The 7984-nt window shown below is 42.3% G+C and overlaps 1 protein-coding gene across 4 annotated transcripts in view; it reads left to right on the top strand.

The window, feature by feature from the left end:
- Nucleotides 1–475: 475 nt before the first annotated feature.
- The window catches only part of LOC110486409 (DENN domain-containing protein 4B), a 45578-nt gene continuing 38069 nt past the window's right edge, over nucleotides 476–7984 (top strand). The window contains exon 1 of one of the 4 annotated variants that reach the window (XM_021558025.2): nucleotides 476–961. The gene's annotated coding sequence lies outside the window, so the exon portion shown is untranslated. The remainder of the gene's footprint in view (nucleotides 962–7984) is intronic. The other 3 variants (XM_021558010.2, XM_021558001.2, XM_021558018.2) reach the window with 3 other exon arrangements.

The following is a 7984-nucleotide window of genomic DNA, read 5'->3' as shown; positions in this document are numbered from 1 at the left end:
CATTTCCGATTTTTAGGACTACATGGAGGCTCTGTGCTCACAACTTCATAGATCTCTCAGCATCTGTCTTATGCAATAACATTGTAGTTGAAGACCATGCACGGCAATAACATTGCCAGTAGGGGTTGCTGTTGAACAGTGAAGTTATGTGTGATAGGGATCAGTCAGATGGCCATGTTAATTGCTGTTATTGTTCAGTGTATTTTACGGTTGTAATAAAAACATTTTTGCTTTATGTTTAGGGTCAAAACCATATGTATTTTGCGTTTTCAGAGGAATACATTTAAATGTTTATTTTACATTTTTAATTTGTAATATCCAGGGAACCCATGTATGTTGTAAATACTGTTCCTAAACCACTGTGCATCTTAAACCTAACAAGAAAATTTGTACCTTAACATTATTTTACAAAAAATAAAAAATCCTGTCAAAGGCTGGTTTTATATTGTATTATTATCCGCGTTGTCATAACAGATTCACTGGTCTCCAGTAGAGTGGCAGCTGTAAACAAAACCCAACAGCTGCATGCACGCGGGGGTGTCCACCAATTGTTTTTACCCTCGCAATTTCCTTTCGTTTTATAATGAATATTGCCACAGCAAACGTGCTTTTAAATGCACAACAATAGACGGCAGGGTGTTGAACAAATTAATGACTAGTTTGTATGTATTAGTAAAATAGAAGCGCACTACCAAGGCGCAATGTTCTGAGAGCTCTTTCAGTCTGTAGCACTGGAAGTAAGACAGTGTTTTAGTTTCCCATCTCGACCGAAGGAGCTGTTTGCAGCTAACCTCACAGCCAGCAAGAAGCGGACTGATACGAGAGACATCTGCACTGGCTCTAGTTAGAAACCGACTCTATGGTACACACGACCGCAAACATGGACGCTAAATGTCTAAATATATCCTAAACAGGATGATATCCAAAGTGAGCAATCGGAACTGCCAGCAAGGATTACAAGGTAAATTATATTGCTATTTAAATAGTGGTAGTAGCGTTAGTGTCCCCACAATATTTTGTTTGTTAGCTAGCTAGGAAGCTAAGTAACGTCAGCTAGCTAATGCTTGTCTCTGCTCTGGGTTAATGTCACACAATTCAGGTATGGTGACAACTCAAACCCCCCCTCGAGTTTTTTTTATTCGAAACCCACAGTAATAGTTGTTAGCCAAAATACCAAAGTATCTGTGGCCGTAGTGCTGCGCTAACCGGCTAATGTGCGAAGCGATAAAACAGTAGTGTGGTATGTGTAATGTTAGGCTATTTCTCATGCTGGCCCGTGTCGTGATCCAGTGAGTGGTACCAAGCACTGACCAAAATGTATATGGTACAACCGATTTTAAAGCAATTAAAGGTTGGTAGTAATACTACATCGCCTGGTTCTCCCTGCCCCTAGTCCAAAATGTTAAAATATGTTGCCAGCGCGGACATTGATCAAGGATATTTGACGTTGTACTGCGCGTGCATCATGTTTTGCAATGGAACGCATTTCTCTGCATTTGCCATCTCATATACTGTGTTGTCCATTCATGGTACTTTGTGGATTTAGAAAATGCATTGTGCATTTATCGTGTTTCTGCTTGAGTATTAAGCATACCTACATCCTGCAAATGCTTAATTTTCCACAACGATATGGGATTAACAAATCGTGTAGCGTAGTTTCGTGGGCCCCTCAAGGTCCGAGGAATATTTATTCAGAATATTGACCAGAAAAAAATGGACTTCAAATATTGACGGAGTGGACAACAGACATTCAAGACAGGCATATTTGTGTCTCAAAAAAAAGAAATATATTTGTAAAATATAGAAAATTATTCATTTGAAAATACCCTATTAAAAACACCCATTCTGTCTGGTCTTTCAGCGTTCTGATGGAGTTGACATTAGACACAAATCTGGAGTTTTTTACGAGTTGAATAGTACGTTTTTCGTCATTTCAAGTGGTATACACAGACCGTATCAATTTTGTTTTTCCACAGTTATATATTGTTTAACACTTTTTGGACTGTTTGAAATTGGAATCCTTTGCACCAGACAAGGGCATTTCTAGGCATAGAGCCGACATGGAAATTAGTAATAATGACAGTATTTTGAAACAAATCTTTTCCCAGGTGGCGCAACGGTCTAAGGCACTGCATCTCAGTGCAAGAGACGTCACTACAGTACCTGGTTCGAATCCAGGCTGCGTCACATCCAGCTGTGATTGGGAGTCCCATAGTGCGGTGCACAATTGGCCCAGCATCGTCCTGGTTTGGCCGGGGTAGACTTGTCATTGTAAATAAGAATTTGTTCTTAACTGACTTGCCTAGTTAAATAAAGGATGAATAAATATTATGATCCCCCCCAAAATGTAAATTTGAATCTCAAATAACTATATAAATAAAGCTTCCTTGCCCGGACCAGAATCTCTGAGCTATCCTTGCGGGGGTGTGTGCTATGCCAGGATTTATTTTAGCTAAATATGCAGGTTTAAATATATATACTTCTGTGTTTTGATTTTAAGAAAGGCATTGGTGTTTATGGTCGTTCAACAGTCGTCCAACGATTGTGCTTTTTTCGCGAATGCGCTTTTGTTAAATCATCCCCCAACGTTGCATCGATTATATGCAATGCAGGACATGCTAGATAAACGAGTAATATCATCAACCATGTGTAGTTATAACTAGTGATTATGATTGATTGTTTGTTTTTTACAAGATAAGTTTAAGGCTAGCTAGCAACTTACCTTTGCTTCTACTGCATTCGAGTAACAGGCAGGCTCCTCGAGTGCAATGAGAGGCAGGTGGTTAGAGCGTTGGACTAGTTAACTGTAAGGTTGCAAGATTGAATCCCCCGAGCTGACAAGGTGAAAATCTGTCGTTCTGCCCCTGAACAAGGCAGTTAACCCACCGTTCCTAGGCCGTCATTGAAAATAAGAATGTGTTCTTAACTGACTTGCCTAGTTAAATAAAGGTATAAAAAATATATATTTTTTAAAATCGTCGCACAAAAACACCGATTTCCGATTGTTAGGAAAACATGAAATCGGCCCTAATTAAACGGCCATTCCGATTAATCGGTCGACCTCTACTCTCAATGCGCAACGTTACTATTTTGACAGCGTCATGCATCTTGCCTCACATCTGTCATTGATTTGATTTATCTTATCAATACGGTTGTTTGGATATTCTTCCCCATTTACAATGTTTCAAACAAATGTTTCATGTTTCAGCATATGGAATAAAATGATTTGCCAGTAGCAATTTTTGTGCTGATATTGAATAATAATAGAGCTGTTTAAAGCTCATAGGTGATATTTAGGGTCAAATATCTGTTGGCAGGGAGAATTGTAGGCTAAACACATAAACATGACTTTTGGAATGCTCATGCGATGTTATCTTCTACAACAGCCTGAACATCTTCCTAATATTGAGTTGCAACCCCCTGCTTTTGCCCTCAGGACAGCCTCAATTCGTCATAGACTCTACAAGGTGTCAAGCGTTCCACAGGAACTGCGTCCCACAGTTGTGTCATGTTGGCTGGATGTCCTTTGGGTGGAGAACCATTCTTGATACACACAGGAACTGTTGAGTGTGAAAAACCCAGCATCGTTGCAGTTCTTGACACAAACGTTGCACCTGGCACCTACTACCATATCCTGTTCAAAGGCACTTAAATATTTTGTCTTGCCCATTCACCGTCTGAATGGCACACATACACAATCCATGTCTCAAGGCTTAAAAATCCTTCTTTATTAAACTGTCTCCTCCCCTTCATCTACACTGATTGAAGTGGGTTTAACAAGTGACATCAACAAGGAATCATAGCTTTCACCTGGATTCACCAGGTCAGTCTATGTCATGGAATGTTTTGTATAGTGTTGGTCTCATGACATGGCCTCGCTATCTGTTCCTGATGTTTAAACATTGCTGTGTTACAAACCCCTGTTGTTAAAATAACAATTTGCACATGTCAATTGAGCTTAACATCGACATGCTGTCAGTAATACTCAGCATGTATTCTTGCCCATTCATTCCTTACAGATGACTCAATTCCAGACAAAATATAATAAATATGATTTTAACTTGACACACCTAGATTTTCATGTAGGGGAAAATAAGCTGTAGGTTTGTGGGCCTACTTTGTTGTGGTGTACTGAGCTCGCACAGAGAAGCACTCATTCAGCCTAACATACCCTCGTTAAACTGACTATCCTACCGATCCTTGACTTCGGCGATGTAATTTACAAAATAGCCTCCAACACTCTATGCAGCAAACTGGATGTAGTCTATCACAGTGCCATCCGTTTTATCACCAAAGCCCCATATACTACCCACCACTGCTATGCTCTCGTTGGCTGGCCCTTACTACATATCTGTCGCCAAACCCACTGGCTCCAGGTCATCTCTAAGTCTTTGCTAGGTAAAGCCCCGCCTTATTTCAGCTCACTGGTCACCATAGCAACGCCCACCCGTAGAACGTGCTCCAGCAGGTATATTGCACTGGTTACCCCCAAAGCCAACACTTACTTTGGCCGCCTTTCCTTCCAGTTCTCTGCTGCCAATGACTGGAACGAATTGCAAAAATCACTGAAACTGGCGACTTATATCTCCCTCTCTAACTTTAAGCATCAGCTGTCAGAGCAGCTTACCGATCACTGTACCTGTACACAGCCAATCTGTAAATAGCACACTCAACTACCTCATCCCCATATTGTTATTTATTTTCTTGCTCTTTTGCACCCCAGTAACTCTACTTGCACATCATCTGCACATCTATCACTCCAGTGTTAATGCTAAATTGTAATTATTTTGTCTCTATGGCTTATTTATTGCCTTTCCTCCCTACTCTTCTACATTTGCACACACTGTACATAGATTTTTCTATTTTTATTGACTGTATGTTTGTTTATGTGTAACTCTGTTGTTTTTGTCGCTCTGCTTTGCTTGAATGAGAAATTGTTCCCAACTGGCCTACCTGGTTAAATACAAAAATAGCACAGTTAGTCTAGATGTATCTGTAGATGTTGTGGGTACAGGTTTGGACAGATGGTTTAGATTATTAATTTCTTTACACTAATTTCTAAAATGAAGAGAAGCTGTTCTAAGTAGAGGAACTGAGCCTACACCTGACATGAAATGAGTAATATAATATTACAACTGCTATTCGCTGCTGGCAGTCCTACTTAACTACTCCTCTGCATAGACAACGGAGGCTTGCATTGTTGATTGTTCCATATCCTCACCACTTACACTAGTGGAAAATTAGTGACTAGTTAGGTTAGCCATGCACAACTAAAAGTCCACTGACTGTTTCCACTTATCGTCACAACCCATAAAGGCATAGAGGCTTTCTCAAAGCCCCTCATGCATCTAAAGCACTCAATGTAGCCTTGTAGTTGAATTTGGGACATAGTTTCCAGAGGGTACTTTGTCCTCATTTAGGCTTGCTTATCAGCTTTTGCTAACTATGCCTCTCTATGGCTATCCAGTGTTCTTTCACAGCCGCCTCTTCCTCATGTCAGTAGACAGTAGTCTGTCTGCATGATACCTGAGATTGCGATCACACTTGGGACCTGTCACCTCTTGTTAGGGGTTTGCTACAGCTGGGGAACGTTTCTTGAAGAAAGGAACCTCAAAGCAACACATTGTCAGTGTTTATAACTCTCTGAGCACTAGGGTTGGGAGTCAATTACATTTAAATTCAGTCAAGAAACTCAAATTCCAGAATTGAAGGTTGCTATTTACTTTGAATTGTGATTTCTCAATAGAAGCCGAATGCTCAAGGTATAGTCTGATCAGTAGTGTTAGAGCCTTCCGTAAAGAATGTTTATCTGAAATCATGTCTAGTCTCCCAACCGTCTGCCTCACTCAGACTATCTCCTCAGTGTAAACACTAAAGGTGGAATGCTATCTCCAGGATTCCCAGTTCCCTTTTCACATCATATCTCTTTGCAGAGGTAGGCTATGCTTTGTGCATGAGGGATTGTGTATGTTTCTGCTTAACCTTTCACACTAGTGCTACATTTACATAAGCCTGTAAGTTAATGCAAAATATAATGGTCCATGTTGAATGTCATAACAATGAAATGGAAATGGAATGTTTAGAAGGAGGAACCAGGGTTTGTCTTGAGACATGTTCAGTTGGCTAATACAGGGAGGGTGTCAGTATGATGTCATCGTGCCAGCCAGCAGTTATATACCATTTAATCTCAACTTTATCAAACCACTGACCTTTGCTTTATGACCCAGTGTCGCACAGATTCTCCCTCGCCCTCCGTTTGTAAAATCGGACCATAATTATATCCTCCTGATTCCTGCTTTCAAGCTCAAATTAAAGCAGGAAGTACCAGTTACTCACTCAACCTGGAAGTGGTCCGATGTCGCGGATGCTACGCTACAGGACTGTTTTGCTTGTACAGATTGGAATATCTTCTGGGATTCATCCAATAGCATTGAGTATACCACCTCAGTCACCGGCTTCATCAATAAGTGCCTCGATGACGGCGTCCATACAGTGACCGTACTTATATTTCCCAAACAGAAGCCATGGATTACAGGCAACATCCGCACCGAGCTAAAGGCTAGAGCTGCCACTTTCAATGAGCAGGACAATAATCCGGATGCTTATAAGAAATCCCGGTATGACCCCAGAGGAACCATCAAACAGGTAAAGCATCAATACAGGACAAAGATTGAATCCTACTACACGGGCTCTGACGCTCATCGGATGTGACAGGGCTTGAAAACTATTACGGACTGCAAAGGGAAACCCAGCTGCGAGCTGCCCAGTGACGCGAGCCTACCGGATGAGCTAAATGCCTTTTATGCTTGCTTCGAGGCAAGCAACACTGAAGCATGCATGAGAGCACCAGATGTTCCAGACGACTGTGTGATCACACTCGCTGTAGCCGATGTGAGCAAGATCTTTAAACATGCCAACATTCACAAGGCCGCAGGGTCAGACGGATTACCAGGCCGTGTACTCTGAGCATGCACGGACCAACTGCCAACTGTCTTCACTGACATTTTCAACCTCCCCTGACCAAGTCTGTAATACCTACATGTTTCAAACAGACCACCATAGTCCCTGTGCCCAAGAAAGCAAATTAACCTCCCTAAATGATTGCCGCCCCGTAGCACTCACGTCAGTAGCCATGAAGTGCTTTGAAAGGTTGGTCATGGCTCACATCCACACCATCATGTCGGAGTCCCTAGACCCACTCGAATTTGCATACCGCCCCAACAGATCCACAGATGACAATCTCAATTGCACTCCACACTGCCCTTTCCCACCTGGACAAAAGGAACACCTATGTGAGAATGCTGTTCATTGATTACAGCTCAGAGTTCAACACCATAGTGCCCTCAAAGCTCATCACTAAGCTAAGGACCCTGGGATTAAACACCTCCCTCCTGGATCCTGAACTGGCTGCCCACAGGTGGTAAGTGTAGGTTACACCACATCTGCCACGCTGATCCTCAACACTGGGGCCCCTCAGGGTTGCGTGCTTAGTCTCCTCCTGTACTCCCTGTTCACCCACGACTGCATGGCCAAGCATGATTCAAACACCACCATTAAGTTTGCTGACGACATAGTGGTTGGCCTGACAGCCTATATGGAGGAGGTCAGACACCTGGCAGTTTGGTAACAGGACAACAACCTCTCTCTCAATGTGAACAAGACAAAGGAGCTGATTCTGGACTATAGGAATACGAGGGCCGAACACGCCCCCATTCACATCGACTGGAATGGAGTGGAGCGGGTAGAGAGCTTCAGGTTCCTTAGTATCCACATCACCAACAAACTATCATGGTCCAAACACACCAAGACGGTTGTGAAGAGGGAACACCAACACCTTTTCCCCCTCAGGAGACTGAAAAGATTTGGCATGGGTCCTCAGATCCTCAAAAGATTTTACAGCTGCACCATCGAGAGCATCCTGACCGGTTGCATCACCTTCTAGTATGGCAACTGCTTGCCACCCAGGACCTGTATACTAGACATG

The sequence above is a fragment of the Oncorhynchus mykiss genome, chromosome 2 (assembly GCF_013265735.2).
Source record: "Oncorhynchus mykiss isolate Arlee chromosome 2, USDA_OmykA_1.1, whole genome shotgun sequence".
Taxonomy (NCBI): Eukaryota; Metazoa; Chordata; class Actinopteri; order Salmoniformes; family Salmonidae; genus Oncorhynchus; species Oncorhynchus mykiss.
This window is presented reverse-complemented; position numbering and strand designations above follow the sequence as displayed.